This window comes from Pleurodeles waltl, chromosome 7, assembly GCF_031143425.1.
Source record: "Pleurodeles waltl isolate 20211129_DDA chromosome 7, aPleWal1.hap1.20221129, whole genome shotgun sequence".
Classification (NCBI taxonomy): Eukaryota; Metazoa; Chordata; class Amphibia; order Caudata; family Salamandridae; genus Pleurodeles; species Pleurodeles waltl.
In genome coordinates this window covers 987973355-987990429 of record NC_090446.1, presented here as the reverse complement: position 1 = coordinate 987990429, position 17075 = coordinate 987973355, and positions in this window count along the sequence as shown.

Genomic DNA, 17075 nt, shown 5'->3' with positions numbered 1-17075 from the left:
CCATGAAAAGCCACGCAAGGTGGCTTTGCATGACTTTGTAAATATAGAATGGCACAGTGTCAAATAATGTTGCTTTGGTGGCACACTGTCCCACTAGAGGCTCATATATGTGGCCCCTAGACCCTGATGTGTGAGCCATGACACATCTGATGGCCCATGTCTGCTGCATGTAAACAACCCCCCACCCCAGTATACATGGTACACCACCCTTTCACACAGAGATGTTGGGCAGATTTCCTAACTGCCATGCATGGCTGTGTGCCTTTACATCATGCAACATGTGCAAAACTAAGTTGAGATGTCTTCATCTGTATGTCAGGGTGATTTGCATTACATATTTCTATTGAAGCATGTTACATGTATGTGTAATAGGACTCATCATTCAGTCCCCGTCTGTGCAGGCAGAGAGTGATGTATTTTATTTTGTCCCCATATCTATTTGTTATGGTGTCTGTTAGGTACTTGCTGTTAACTTACCAACAAACATGCCATTTCCATATTGTCCATCCTGGAACCGCTGGTTAATGATGAACTGCTGGAATATGAAGGCATCATGTACACTGCTTGGGCATTTGGCCACCACTTTCAGGATCAACCCACAATGGTCAACGATGACCTGGATGTTGATGGAGTGGGTATGTTTCCTGTTCCAGTACAAGTGTTCAGTTGCAGCAGGGGAGCAGGTCCGCCAGGGTGCCCCGTACTGCGTCTTTTGAGGTATTGGTGAGGGCTGACTTTAAGGTAGCTTGGTCTGTGGGATCTCTGCTTGTGTGCCATCATCTTACTAGCCGTTTGTAGTTGCGCTTCATTGTCCTGAGTTCTGGTGTGTACCAACTGGCTTGTTTGGTGGATCTCCTAGTCTTGGCTGGCTTAAAGAGGGGCGACTGTGTCAGTGCAATTGGTGATCCAGACCGAGAAGACCTGGATGGCCTGTTCAAGGTTGGTTTCAGGGTTGGGTTTTGTGGTGTTGAGGGTGTGCATCCATTGGGACTCTGTAACTTTGTTCCAGCTGAAGTGGGAGCTGGGTGGCCTGGTGGTGCTGGTGGGGGTGTATGGGAATCCTACAATGGTGAAGTGTACGACAGCATGGTCAGTCCAAAGAGTTCGGTGACAATGCTGTATTTGACAGTGTCGCTGGCTGTGAAGATCAGGTCAAACGTGGTTGGAGTTTGTGCCTTTGGGGTCATTGTGGTGGAGGTTGAGGTCATCAAGAAAGACATAGGGGGTCATTCTGACTCCCGCCGGGCGCGGTCACCGCGCGCCCGGCGGGAGCCGCCAAAATACCGTACCGCGGTCGGAAGACCGCGGCGGGTATTTTGAGTTTTCCCCTGGGCTGGCGGGCGGCCTCCAAAAGGCCGCCCGCCAGCCCAGGGGAAAACGACCTTCCCACCATGAAGCCGGCTCGTAATCGAGCCGGCGGAGTGGGAAGGTGTGACGGGTGCTACTGCACCCGTCGCGTATTTCACTGTCTGCTATGCAGACAGTGAAATACAAGCGGGGCCCTCTTACGGGGGCCCCTGCAGTGCCCATGCCATTGGCATGGGCACTGCAGGGGCCCCCAGGGGCCCCGCGACACCCCCTACCGCCATCCTGTTCCTGGCTGGCGAACCGCCAGGAACAGGATGGCGGTAGGGGGTGTCAGAATCCCCAAGGCGGCGCAGCATGCTGCGCCGCCTTGGAGGATTCTGACGGGCAGCGGAAAACCGGCGGGAGACCGCCGGTTTTCCTGCACTGACCGCGGCCAAAGCGCCGCGGTCAGAATGCCCTGCGGGGCACCGCCGGTCTGTCGGCGGTGCTCCCGCCGACCCTGGCCCCGGCGGTCTGAGACCGCCGGGGTCAGAATGACCCCCATAGTGCTTTGAATCAATGGTGAGTGGGGTCATGAATTCTTGGATGGTGTTGTAGAAGCTGGGGCATTGTCCTAGGGTTCTGTAGGTGAGGGTGCCTCTGTTGGTAGTTTTGCCATCAGTTTGGAGTTGGAAGTTGAAGTGTTCCATAATCGGTGTGGTCTTGTCCTCAGTGGTAGTGCAATGGATGGCTTCTTTGTGGATGATGCTGATGCCTCCTCCATGTTTTTTGGTGCAGTCCTGGTGTATCATCTTGTAGCTGTAGGATGTCACAATGGCAATGTTGGGGGTCAATGAGGGGTTGATCCAAGTCTCTGTGATGAAGTTGATGTCGGTTTTGAGGGTGATAATGGTGTCCCAGGTTTCAGTGGCGTGTTTGCAGAGTGATCAGGTGTTGAGTAGGAGGCAGTGGTCTTGGTTGGTGAGGTAGGTGTGGCAAGGGTTTCCATGAAGGAAACAGTTCCTGAGTTGCAGGTGAAGAGGCAGAGGTGGCAGGAAAAAGGTCCGACCATTGATCAAAGAGAAGTGATGCAGTAGTTGCTGTTGTGGCGTCTGGGGTCCAGGGCTCAGAGTTCTGCAGCAAAGTATCTGTGGGTGGTGGAAGGGCCAGGATTTCTGGAGATGGACGTGGCCCAGTGTGGGCGACACAGATGGGCTTGCCTTTGACCATCTTCACCACGCAGGCAGCCTTCCTACTGAATGCACTCGCTCCTCAGTCATGCTGCTACCTTCATTAAGTAGGTCCTGGGAGGTGTGAGGGCCACAGGGAGGCAGTTAGTGGGACTGGCAGGAGGAAGAGAAACAATGGGAAATTGAGCGAGTGAATAAATACAAAATACCAAGCAAAAGGGTACAAAAAAACAAATACAGCAGATAAATAAACTGCGAAATGGGCAAAAAAAAGAAAGCTACAATCAGAAAAATGGCAGGAAAAACGGGCGTGAATAGACAAAATACATGGCGGATAACTATCAGGCAACGACAAATACATGACAGACATATATCAGGCAAGAGCCCTCGGCGGCAGCAAAGCAGTAAGGAGGGGAGCAGACACATGTATTCAGATGTATCCAGATTGGTTCTGATACCTACAATGACATTAAGGGGGTCATTCCGACCTCGGCGGTAAAAGTCGCTTACCGCCGGCCAGAAGGCCGCCATAACACCGCCGCGGCCGCGGTAAACCGCCGCGGTCATTCTGACCAGCAACTGGCAAACCGCCAAAAACCCGACATCCACAATATTCCGCCACACCAAAGGTCAGCGGGAAACTGGCGATGACCAATCCTCCACCGTCACGCCAACAGAAATACGCCCATGCCATTCCGACCCACAAATCCCCGCAGCGGTCTTTCAACCGCGGTATTCCATTGGCGGTACACACCGCCGCGCTCAAAATACACACACCTTTACAAAACACATCCACATTGGATAATTTAAAATACACACACCAGAGACACATACACACACCACTCCCACACACCCAATCCAGTATAAAACACACACCCACATCACCCACAAACCCCTACGACCACAATTGCGAGTGAAGGACAGAGAGAGAGAGCACAGCATAGAGTACACCATCACACAGAGGCAAATCACAACATCACCCACACACTTTCCACGCACAAAACACCATACACCATCACACTCACCACACTCTACAACACATACACCACCCTTCACCTCATCCACACCACCCCATGGCACCCCAAAGACACCCCAGGTTCTCTGACGCAGAACTCAGGGTCATGGTGGAGGAAATAGTACGTGTAGAGCCCCAGCTCTTCGGGGCACAGGTGCAGCACACCACCATTGCCAGGAAGATGGAGCTATGGAGCAGAATAGTGGACAGGGTCAACGCTGTGGGACAGCATCCACGCAATTGGGACGACATCAGGAAGTGGTGGAACGACCTACGGGGGAAGGTGCGTTCCATGGTATCAAGGCACAACATTGCGGTGCAGAAGACTGGCGGCGGACCTCCACCTACTCCCCCAGAATTCACAGCATGGGAGGAGGAAGTCTTGCACATCCTGCATCCTGAGGGCCTCGCCGGAGTAGGCGGAGGAATGGACTCTGGTAAGGCAAATCTTCACTACTTCATTCTCCCCACCCCACCTGCATGCCAAATCATACCCCCACCCTCACCCCCACCCCCATCACACCAACTCCTTGCTAATGGCTCACCATCACAACCCACCCATCCCAAAACCCAGCCCTGCATGCCTCCCCAAAGCATGGACACCCATCCCCAAAGCATGCCCACTGCACACACCCATCACCCCCACAAGCCACCGTCACAAAAGCCCCCACAAGGGAATGCCAGCACTGGGGGACACGGCCACCCACAAATTACACAAAATGCCACACACAGAAGCAATAATCATACTCTTATACCCCTGCAGGATCCGAACGCCACCACACCGCCACGGAGGGTCCAGAGATGTCCATCCCACCCCCAGAAGAGGCCCCCAGTGATGACAGCAGCTCTGTCTCCCTGGACCCTGATGACCAGCCCGGCCCATCGGGGACCTCGGGACAGTCGGTTCCCCACAGACAGGCTACACCAGACCTAACCCCCTCTGGGAACACCAGCACAGCTCCCACCCATCGGGCCCATGCCTCTGTCTCCAGGACACGTCAATCAGCGGTGTGTCCACCACTACAGGGCACCCAGGTTGACCCACCACCCCAACAACGACAGGGACCTGGGGGCAGTGGTAGTGGGCACACCGTCCAGGGGACAGAGGCCCAGGGAAACAGGGGAACTGGGAGGGCTGCTGTGCGACAGGGGGGGGACAGGCCCAGGGAACCGACTCTCCAAAAGGCCCTCTCCTCCATCATGGGAGCATACCACCGCTCCCAGGAGACGATGGCTACGGTACTGGCCAGGTTCCAGGAGATCCAGGTCATGCAGGAGGAACAGCACATGGGGTTCAGAGAGGAACTGAGGAACATTAGTTCCGCAATGGGGACCATCGTCGTGGCCCTAACCCAGATAGTCACCACATTGCGGGACCATGTGGCACCACAAAGGGCCCCTGTCACTAGCCTGGACCAGGAACAGCCTACCACCTCCGCCAGCGCTAGTGGACAGGAGGCCCCCACACAATGACGGGCCACCAGAACCCCACCTCCTGCAGAAGAAGAACCACCCCGCAAGCGGAACCTGAGATCTCACAAGAAGACAGAGTAGGATTGCAAGACCCCCGCCAGCAAACGATACCCCCTGATGTCATCCCACTGTCCCACATTGTCACCCTGTCCAACCTTGAACTGCCCCTGCTCCATCCTTCCACAGGCATATGGACAATGCACCTGTGAGACTGAGAACTGGACTCTGCCATGGACATTACTCCACCATCACCCATCCCCGTTTTACAATCATGTTCCATAAATTTAGCACTTGAATTAAATCACTTTTTGCACTAAAAAAATCTGGAGTCTGCTTGTAATTTGAACAAATGTATTAGACATAACGGTGCCAAAATGTTCAGTTACATTGTGATGACAAATTACCACTGTCACACTGCTGTAGTACATGGGCAAACAAAGCAGAGGTCACGCAGTGGGGCCCACAGCTCTGAAAACGGAAGGGAAAGTCACAACTCAGTTCACAGGAACTGGGGGGGAACTCAGACAGTAGAGAGGCAGGAGACTTTAAGTAAATGTAAAATGGCGTGGTTGATTCGTACCTGTGTGCTACTGAAAATACTGTTGTATCACTGTGTCCCTGTTGTCTGTGTCGTCCCCGTCGTCCTCCTCCTCTTCACTCTCCACAGGCTCCACAGCTGCTACAACACCACCATCTGGACCATCCTCTTGCAGGAAAAGCACCTGGCGGCGCAAAGCCAGGTTGTGAAGCATACAGCAGGCCACGATGATATGGCACACCTTCTTTGGTGAGTACATTAGGGATCCCCCTGTCATATGCAGGCACCTAAACCTGGCCTTCAGGAGGCCGAAGGTTCTTTCTATAATCCTCCTAGTTCGCCCATGGGCCTCATTGTAGCGTTCCTCTGCCCTTGTCCTGGGATTCCTCACTGGGGTAAGTAGCCACAACAGGTTGAGGTAACCAGAGTCACCTATTAGCCACACACGGTGTCTCTGTAGCTGTTCCATCACATAAGGGATGCTGCTATTTCGCATGATGTACGCGTCATGCACTGACCCAGGGAACTTGGCATTTACATGGGAGATGTACTGGTCAGCCAAACAGAATACCTGGACATTCATAGAATGATAACTTTTTCTGTTCCTGTACACCTGCTCACTGCCACTGGGGGGAACCAAGGCCACATGTGTCCCATCAATGGCCCCAATGATGTTGGGGATATGTCCAAGGGCATAGAAATCACCCTTCACTGTAGCCAAATCGGCCACCTCAGGGAAAACAATGTAGCTCTGCATGTGTTTCATCAGGGCAGACAACACTCTGGACAACACCTTAGAAAACATAGGCTGAGACATTCCTGATGATATGGCCACTGTTGTTTGGAATGATCCACTTGCCAAAAAATGGAGTACTGACAGAACCTGCACCAGAGGGGGAATCCCTGTGGGTTGGCGAATGGGGGACATCAGGTCTGGCTCCAGCTGGGCACACAGTTCATGGATAGTGGCTCGGTCAAGTCTGTATATTAGTATGACATGTCGTTCTTCCATTGTCGACAGGTCCACCAGCGGTCTGTACACGGGAGGATTCCTCCATCTCCTCGCAAGTCCCAGCAGACGGTGCCTAGGAAGGACAACATGGAGCACAGAGTCAAGCAACCCACAGGTACGTAACCACAGCTTGCACAGTACACGATTCGCTATGCATTGAATGGCTTGTATGAGTGGCAATGCAAGGCCTAGGCCTGTGTGACGCCGTAGAAATTCAGCCATGTGGGCCCTTGAAATGGCGGCTGCCTGACCTGTGAAGTGTGACAATGGGATGTGAGGTCAATGCGCTGGCGTGGCACACCGTGGCGGTAGGCGGTCGAAGACCGCGGCGCAAAGCAGCATTGGTTAACATAGAACCCTATGGGTCTCAGGAGCCAATGACGATGTGCGCCGGCGGTCGCGGTACGCACCGCCGCGGGCGTGACCGCCATTTTCTAACTGCTTAATCACTCGATACCTGATCATCCACAGGAGAGGACCTATACTGCAAGTGCTGCTGTGAACTCGGTCTGGAAGAGACAATGGCTGCTGCGACTGGGGAAAGGGCCCCTGCCTTCACATCTGAGGAATTGGATAAACTCGTTGATGGGGTCCTCCCCCAGTATGCGCTACTCTACGGTGCTCCAGACCAACAGGTAAGTACACTGGGAGCACGTAGTATGGGCTATGCCTGTGTTGAGTGGGGTGGATGTAAGATGGTGGGGAGGGGAGCGTATGAGGATAGCAACGCACGACAGATGAGAGCATGTGCCACATGGCAAGGTTGGGGAGGGGGGGCCACTCACATCGACCATGCAGAAAAGTGATGATATTTCTTTTTCCACCCTGTCCATGTCGCCGCCGCCAAAATACCGTACCGCGGTCGGAAGACCGCGGCGGGTATTTTGAGTTTTCCCCTGGGCTGGCGGGCGGCCTCCAAAAGGCCGCCCGCCAGCCCAGGGGAAAACGACCTTCCCACCATGAAGCCGGCTCGTAATCGAGCCGGCGGAGTGGGAAGGTGTGACGGGTGCTACTGCACCCGTCGCGTATTTCACTGTCTGCTATGCAGACAGTGAAATACAAGCGGGGCCCTCTTACGGGGGCCCCTGCAGTGCCCATGCCATTGGCATGGGCACTGCAGGGGCCCCCAGGGGCCCCGCGACACCCCCTACCGCCATCCTGTTCCTGGCTGGCGAACCGCCAGGAACAGGATGGCGGTAGGGGGTGTCAGAATCCCCAAGGCGGCGCAGCATGCTGCGCCGCCTTGGAGGATTCTGACGGGCAGCGGAAAACCGGCGGGAGACCGCCGGTTTTCCTGCACTGACCGCGGCCAAAGCGCCGCGGTCAGAATGCCCTGCGGGGCACCGCCGGTCTGTCGGCGGTGCTCCCGCCGACCCTGGCCCCGGCGGTCTGAGACCGCCGGGGTCAGAATGACCCCCATAGTGCTTTGAATCAATGGTGAGTGGGGTCATGAATTCTTGGATGGTGTTGTAGAAGCTGGGGCATTGTCCTAGGGTTCTGTAGGTGAGGGTGCCTCTGTTGGTAGTTTTGCCATCAGTTTGGAGTTGGAAGTTGAAGTGTTCCATAATCGGTGTGGTCTTGTCCTCAGTGGTAGTGCAATGGATGGCTTCTTTGTGGATGATGCTGATGCCTCCTCCATGTTTTTTGGTGCAGTCCTGGTGTATCATCTTGTAGCTGTAGGATGTCACAATGGCAATGTTGGGGGTCAATGAGGGGTTGATCCAAGTCTCTGTGATGAAGTTGATGTCGGTTTTGAGGGTGATAATGGTGTCCCAGGTTTCAGTGGCGTGTTTGCAGAGTGATCAGGTGTTGAGTAGGAGGCAGTGGTCTTGGTTGGTGAGGTAGGTGTGGCAAGGGTTTCCATGAAGGAAACAGTTCCTGAGTTGCAGGTGAAGAGGCAGAGGTGGCAGGAAAAAGGTCCGACCATTGATCAAAGAGAAGTGATGCAGTAGTTGCTGTTGTGGCGTCTGGGGTCCAGGGCTCAGAGTTCTGCAGCAAAGTATCTGTGGGTGGTGGAAGGGCCAGGATTTCTGGAGATGGACGTGGCCCAGTGTGGGCGACACAGATGGGCTTGCCTTTGACCATCTTCACCACGCAGGCAGCCTTCCTACTGAATGCACTCGCTCCTCAGTCATGCTGCTACCTTCATTAAGTAGGTCCTGGGAGGTGTGAGGGCCACAGGGAGGCAGTTAGTGGGACTGGCAGGAGGAAGAGAAACAATGGGAAATTGAGCGAGTGAATAAATACAAAATACCAAGCAAAAGGGTACAAAAAAACAAATACAGCAGATAAATAAACTGCGAAATGGGCAAAAAAAAGAAAGCTACAATCAGAAAAATGGCAGGAAAAACGGGCGTGAATAGACAAAATACATGGCGGATAACTATCAGGCAACGACAAATACATGACAGACATATATCAGGCAAGAGCCCTCGGCGGCAGCAAAGCAGTAAGGAGGGGAGCAGACACATGTATTCAGATGTATCCAGATTGGTTCTGATACCTACAATGACATTAAGGGGGTCATTCCGACCTCGGCGGTAAAAGTCGCTTACCGCCGGCCAGAAGGCCGCCATAACACCGCCGCGGCCGCGGTAAACCGCCGCGGTCATTCTGACCAGCAACTGGCAAACCGCCAAAAACCCGACATCCACAATATTCCGCCACACCAAAGGTCAGCGGGAAACTGGCGATGACCAATCCTCCACCGTCACGCCAACAGAAATACGCCCATGCCATTCCGACCCACAAATCCCCGCAGCGGTCTTTCAACCGCGGTATTCCATTGGCGGTACACACCGCCGCGCTCAAAATACACACACCTTTACAAAACACATCCACATTGGATAATTTAAAATACACACACCAGAGACACATACACACACCACTCCCACACACCCAATCCAGTATAAAACACACACCCACATCACCCACAAACCCCTACGACCACAATTGCGAGTGAAGGACAGAGAGAGAGAGCACAGCATAGAGTACACCATCACACAGAGGCAAATCACAACATCACCCACACACTTTCCACGCACAAAACACCATACACCATCACACTCACCACACTCTACAACACATACACCACCCTTCACCTCATCCACACCACCCCATGGCACCCCAAAGACACCCCAGGTTCTCTGACGCAGAACTCAGGGTCATGGTGGAGGAAATAGTACGTGTAGAGCCCCAGCTCTTCGGGGCACAGGTGCAGCACACCACCATTGCCAGGAAGATGGAGCTATGGAGCAGAATAGTGGACAGGGTCAACGCTGTGGGACAGCATCCACGCAATTGGGACGACATCAGGAAGTGGTGGAACGACCTACGGGGGAAGGTGCGTTCCATGGTATCAAGGCACAACATTGCGGTGCAGAAGACTGGCGGCGGACCTCCACCTACTCCCCCAGAATTCACAGCATGGGAGGAGGAAGTCTTGCACATCCTGCATCCTGAGGGCCTCGCCGGAGTAGGCGGAGGAATGGACTCTGGTAAGGCAAATCTTCACTACTTCATTCTCCCCACCCCACCTGCATGCCAAATCATACCCCCACCCTCACCCCCACCCCCATCACACCAACTCCTTGCTAATGGCTCACCATCACAACCCACCCATCCCAAAACCCAGCCCTGCATGCCTCCCCAAAGCATGGACACCCATCCCCAAAGCATGCCCACTGCACACACCCATCACCCCCACAAGCCACCGTCACAAAAGCCCCCACAAGGGAATGCCAGCACTGGGGGACACGGCCACCCACAAATTACACAAAATGCCACACACAGAAGCAATAATCATACTCTTATACCCCTGCAGGATCCGAACGCCACCACACCGCCACGGAGGGTCCAGAGATGTCCATCCCACCCCCAGAAGAGGCCCCCAGTGATGACAGCAGCTCTGTCTCCCTGGACCCTGATGACCAGCCCGGCCCATCGGGGACCTCGGGACAGTCGGTTCCCCACAGACAGGCTACACCAGACCTAACCCCCTCTGGGAACACCAGCACAGCTCCCACCCATCGGGCCCATGCCTCTGTCTCCAGGACACGTCAATCAGCGGTGTGTCCACCACTACAGGGCACCCAGGTTGACCCACCACCCCAACAACGACAGGGACCTGGGGGCAGTGGTAGTGGGCACACCGTCCAGGGGACAGAGGCCCAGGGAAACAGGGGAACTGGGAGGGCTGCTGTGCGACAGGGGGGGGACAGGCCCAGGGAACCGACTCTCCAAAAGGCCCTCTCCTCCATCATGGGAGCATACCACCGCTCCCAGGAGACGATGGCTACGGTACTGGCCAGGTTCCAGGAGATCCAGGTCATGCAGGAGGAACAGCACATGGGGTTCAGAGAGGAACTGAGGAACATTAGTTCCGCAATGGGGACCATCGTCGTGGCCCTAACCCAGATAGTCACCACATTGCGGGACCATGTGGCACCACAAAGGGCCCCTGTCACTAGCCTGGACCAGGAACAGCCTACCACCTCCGCCAGCGCTAGTGGACAGGAGGCCCCCACACAATGACGGGCCACCAGAACCCCACCTCCTGCAGAAGAAGAACCACCCCGCAAGCGGAACCTGAGATCTCACAAGAAGACAGAGTAGGATTGCAAGACCCCCGCCAGCAAACGATACCCCCTGATGTCATCCCACTGTCCCACATTGTCACCCTGTCCAACCTTGAACTGCCCCTGCTCCATCCTTCCACAGGCATATGGACAATGCACCTGTGAGACTGAGAACTGGACTCTGCCATGGACATTACTCCACCATCACCCATCCCCGTTTTACAATCATGTTCCATAAATTTAGCACTTGAATTAAATCACTTTTTGCACTAAAAAAATCTGGAGTCTGCTTGTAATTTGAACAAATGTATTAGACATAACGGTGCCAAAATGTTCAGTTACATTGTGATGACAAATTACCACTGTCACACTGCTGTAGTACATGGGCAAACAAAGCAGAGGTCACGCAGTGGGGCCCACAGCTCTGAAAACGGAAGGGAAAGTCACAACTCAGTTCACAGGAACTGGGGGGGAACTCAGACAGTAGAGAGGCAGGAGACTTTAAGTAAATGTAAAATGGCGTGGTTGATTCGTACCTGTGTGCTACTGAAAATACTGTTGTATCACTGTGTCCCTGTTGTCTGTGTCGTCCCCGTCGTCCTCCTCCTCTTCACTCTCCACAGGCTCCACAGCTGCTACAACACCACCATCTGGACCATCCTCTTGCAGGAAAAGCACCTGGCGGCGCAAAGCCAGGTTGTGAAGCATACAGCAGGCCACGATGATATGGCACACCTTCTTTGGTGAGTACATTAGGGATCCCCCTGTCATATGCAGGCACCTAAACCTGGCCTTCAGGAGGCCGAAGGTTCTTTCTATAATCCTCCTAGTTCGCCCATGGGCCTCATTGTAGCGTTCCTCTGCCCTTGTCCTGGGATTCCTCACTGGGGTAAGTAGCCACAACAGGTTGAGGTAACCAGAGTCACCTATTAGCCACACACGGTGTCTCTGTAGCTGTTCCATCACATAAGGGATGCTGCTATTTCGCATGATGTACGCGTCATGCACTGACCCAGGGAACTTGGCATTTACATGGGAGATGTACTGGTCAGCCAAACAGAATACCTGGACATTCATAGAATGATAACTTTTTCTGTTCCTGTACACCTGCTCACTGCCACTGGGGGGAACCAAGGCCACATGTGTCCCATCAATGGCCCCAATGATGTTGGGGATATGTCCAAGGGCATAGAAATCACCCTTCACTGTAGCCAAATCGGCCACCTCAGGGAAAACAATGTAGCTCTGCATGTGTTTCATCAGGGCAGACAACACTCTGGACAACACCTTAGAAAACATAGGCTGAGACATTCCTGATGATATGGCCACTGTTGTTTGGAATGATCCACTTGCCAAAAAATGGAGTACTGACAGAACCTGCACCAGAGGGGGAATCCCTGTGGGTTGGCGAATGGGGGACATCAGGTCTGGCTCCAGCTGGGCACACAGTTCATGGATAGTGGCTCGGTCAAGTCTGTATATTAGTATGACATGTCGTTCTTCCATTGTCGACAGGTCCACCAGCGGTCTGTACACGGGAGGATTCCTCCATCTCCTCGCAAGTCCCAGCAGACGGTGCCTAGGAAGGACAACATGGAGCACAGAGTCAAGCAACCCACAGGTACGTAACCACAGCTTGCACAGTACACGATTCGCTATGCATTGAATGGCTTGTATGAGTGGCAATGCAAGGCCTAGGCCTGTGTGACGCCGTAGAAATTCAGCCATGTGGGCCCTTGAAATGGCGGCTGCCTGACCTGTGAAGTGTGACAATGGGATGTGAGGTCAATGCGCTGGCGTGGCACACCGTGGCGGTAGGCGGTCGAAGACCGCGGCGCAAAGCAGCATTGGTTAACATAGAACCCTATGGGTCTCAGGAGCCAATGACGATGTGCGCCGGCGGTCGCGGTACGCACCGCCGCGGGCGTGACCGCCATTTTCTAACTGCTTAATCACTCGATACCTGATCATCCACAGGAGAGGACCTATACTGCAAGTGCTGCTGTGAACTCGGTCTGGAAGAGACAATGGCTGCTGCGACTGGGGAAAGGGCCCCTGCCTTCACATCTGAGGAATTGGATAAACTCGTTGATGGGGTCCTCCCCCAGTATGCGCTACTCTACGGTGCTCCAGACCAACAGGTAAGTACACTGGGAGCACGTAGTATGGGCTATGCCTGTGTTGAGTGGGGTGGATGTAAGATGGTGGGGAGGGGAGCGTATGAGGATAGCAACGCACGACAGATGAGAGCATGTGCCACATGGCAAGGTTGGGGAGGGGGGGCCACTCACATCGACCATGCAGAAAAGTGATGATATTTCTTTTTCCACCCTGTCCATGTCGCCGCCGCCAAAATACCGTACCGCGGTCGGAAGACCGCGGCGGGTATTTTGAGTTTTCCCCTGGGCTGGCGGGCGGCCTCCAAAAGGCCGCCCGCCAGCCCAGGGGAAAACGACCTTCCCACCATGAAGCCGGCTCGTAATCGAGCCGGCGGAGTGGGAAGGTGTGACGGGTGCTACTGCACCCGTCGCGTATTTCACTGTCTGCTATGCAGACAGTGAAATACAAGCGGGGCCCTCTTACGGGGGCCCCTGCAGTGCCCATGCCATTGGCATGGGCACTGCAGGGGCCCCCAGGGGCCCCGCGACACCCCCTACCGCCATCCTGTTCCTGGCTGGCGAACCGCCAGGAACAGGATGGCGGTAGGGGGTGTCAGAATCCCCAAGGCGGCGCAGCATGCTGCGCCGCCTTGGAGGATTCTGACGGGCAGCGGAAAACCGGCGGGAGACCGCCGGTTTTCCTGCACTGACCGCGGCCAAAGCGCCGCGGTCAGAATGCCCTGCGGGGCACCGCCGGTCTGTCGGCGGTGCTCCCGCCGACCCTGGCCCCGGCGGTCTGAGACCGCCGGGGTCAGAATGACCCCCATAGTGCTTTGAATCAATGGTGAGTGGGGTCATGAATTCTTGGATGGTGTTGTAGAAGCTGGGGCATTGTCCTAGGGTTCTGTAGGTGAGGGTGCCTCTGTTGGTAGTTTTGCCATCAGTTTGGAGTTGGAAGTTGAAGTGTTCCATAATCGGTGTGGTCTTGTCCTCAGTGGTAGTGCAATGGATGGCTTCTTTGTGGATGATGCTGATGCCTCCTCCATGTTTTTTGGTGCAGTCCTGGTGTATCATCTTGTAGCTGTAGGATGTCACAATGGCAATGTTGGGGGTCAATGAGGGGTTGATCCAAGTCTCTGTGATGAAGTTGATGTCGGTTTTGAGGGTGATAATGGTGTCCCAGGTTTCAGTGGCGTGTTTGCAGAGTGATCAGGTGTTGAGTAGGAGGCAGTGGTCTTGGTTGGTGAGGTAGGTGTGGCAAGGGTTTCCATGAAGGAAACAGTTCCTGAGTTGCAGGTGAAGAGGCAGAGGTGGCAGGAAAAAGGTCCGACCATTGATCAAAGAGAAGTGATGCAGTAGTTGCTGTTGTGGCGTCTGGGGTCCAGGGCTCAGAGTTCTGCAGCAAAGTATCTGTGGGTGGTGGAAGGGCCAGGATTTCTGGAGATGGACGTGGCCCAGTGTGGGCGACACAGATGGGCTTGCCTTTGACCATCTTCACCACGCAGGCAGCCTTCCTACTGAATGCACTCGCTCCTCAGTCATGCTGCTACCTTCATTAAGTAGGTCCTGGGAGGTGTGAGGGCCACAGGGAGGCAGTTAGTGGGACTGGCAGGAGGAAGAGAAACAATGGGAAATTGAGCGAGTGAATAAATACAAAATACCAAGCAAAAGGGTACAAAAAAACAAATACAGCAGATAAATAAACTGCGAAATGGGCAAAAAAAAGAAAGCTACAATCAGAAAAATGGCAGGAAAAACGGGCGTGAATAGACAAAATACATGGCGGATAACTATCAGGCAACGACAAATACATGACAGACATATATCAGGCAAGAGCCCTCGGCGGCAGCAAAGCAGTAAGGAGGGGAGCAGACACATGTATTCAGATGTATCCAGATTGGTTCTGATACCTACAATGACATTAAGGGGGTCATTCCGACCTCGGCGGTAAAAGTCGCTTACCGCCGGCCAGAAGGCCGCCATAACACCGCCGCGGCCGCGGTAAACCGCCGCGGTCATTCTGACCAGCAACTGGCAAACCGCCAAAAACCCGACATCCACAATATTCCGCCACACCAAAGGTCAGCGGGAAACTGGCGATGACCAATCCTCCACCGTCACGCCAACAGAAATACGCCCATGCCATTCCGACCCACAAATCCCCGCAGCGGTCTTTCAACCGCGGTATTCCATTGGCGGTACACACCGCCGCGCTCAAAATACACACACCTTTACAAAACACATCCACATTGGATAATTTAAAATACACACACCAGAGACACATACACACACCACTCCCACACACCCAATCCAGTATAAAACACACACCCACATCACCCACAAACCCCTACGACCACAATTGCGAGTGAAGGACAGAGAGAGAGAGCACAGCATAGAGTACACCATCACACAGAGGCAAATCACAACATCACCCACACACTTTCCACGCACAAAACACCATACACCATCACACTCACCACACTCTACAACACATACACCACCCTTCACCTCATCCACACCACCCCATGGCACCCCAAAGACACCCCAGGTTCTCTGACGCAGAACTCAGGGTCATGGTGGAGGAAATAGTACGTGTAGAGCCCCAGCTCTTCGGGGCACAGGTGCAGCACACCACCATTGCCAGGAAGATGGAGCTATGGAGCAGAATAGTGGACAGGGTCAACGCTGTGGGACAGCATCCACGCAATTGGGACGACATCAGGAAGTGGTGGAACGACCTACGGGGGAAGGTGCGTTCCATGGTATCAAGGCACAACATTGCGGTGCAGAAGACTGGCGGCGGACCTCCACCTACTCCCCCAGAATTCACAGCATGGGAGGAGGAAGTCTTGCACATCCTGCATCCTGAGGGCCTCGCCGGAGTAGGCGGAGGAATGGACTCTGGTAAGGCAAATCTTCACTACTTCATTCTCCCCACCCCACCTGCATGCCAAATCATACCCCCACCCTCACCCCCACCCCCATCACACCAACTCCTTGCTAATGGCTCACCATCACAACCCACCCATCCCAAAACCCAGCCCTGCATGCCTCCCCAAAGCATGGACACCCATCCCCAAAGCATGCCCACTGCACACACCCATCACCCCCACAAGCCACCGTCACAAAAGCCCCCACAAGGGAATGCCAGCACTGGGGGACACGGCCACCCACAAATTACACAAAATGCCACACACAGAAGCAATAATCATACTCTTATACCCCTGCAGGATCCGAACGCCACCACACCGCCACGGAGGGTCCAGAGATGTCCATCCCACCCCCAGAAGAGGCCCCCAGTGATGACAGCAGCTCTGTCTCCCTGGACCCTGATGACCAGCCCGGCCCATCGGGGACCTCGGGACAGTCGGTTCCCCACAGACAGGCTACACCAGACCTAACCCCCTCTGGGAACACCAGCACAGCTCCCACCCATCGGGCCCATGCCTCTGTCTCCAGGACACGTCAATCAGCGGTGTGTCCACCACTACAGGGCACCCAGGTTGACCCACCACCCCAACAACGACAGGGACCTGGGGGCAGTGGTAGTGGGCACACCGTCCAGGGGACAGAGGCCCAGGGAAACAGGGGAACTGGGAGGGCTGCTGTGCGACAGGGGGGGGACAGGCCCAGGGAACCGACTCTCCAAAAGGCCCTCTCCTCCATCATGGGAGCATACCACCGCTCCCAGGAGACGATGGCTACGGTACTGGCCAGGTTCCAGGAGATCCAGGTCATGCAGGAGGAACAGCACATGGGGTTCAGAGAGGAACTGAGGAACATTAGTTCCGCAATGGGGACCATCGTCGTGGCCCTAACCCAGATAGTCACCACATTGCGGGACCATGTGGCACCACAAAGGGCCCCTGTCACTAGCCTGGACC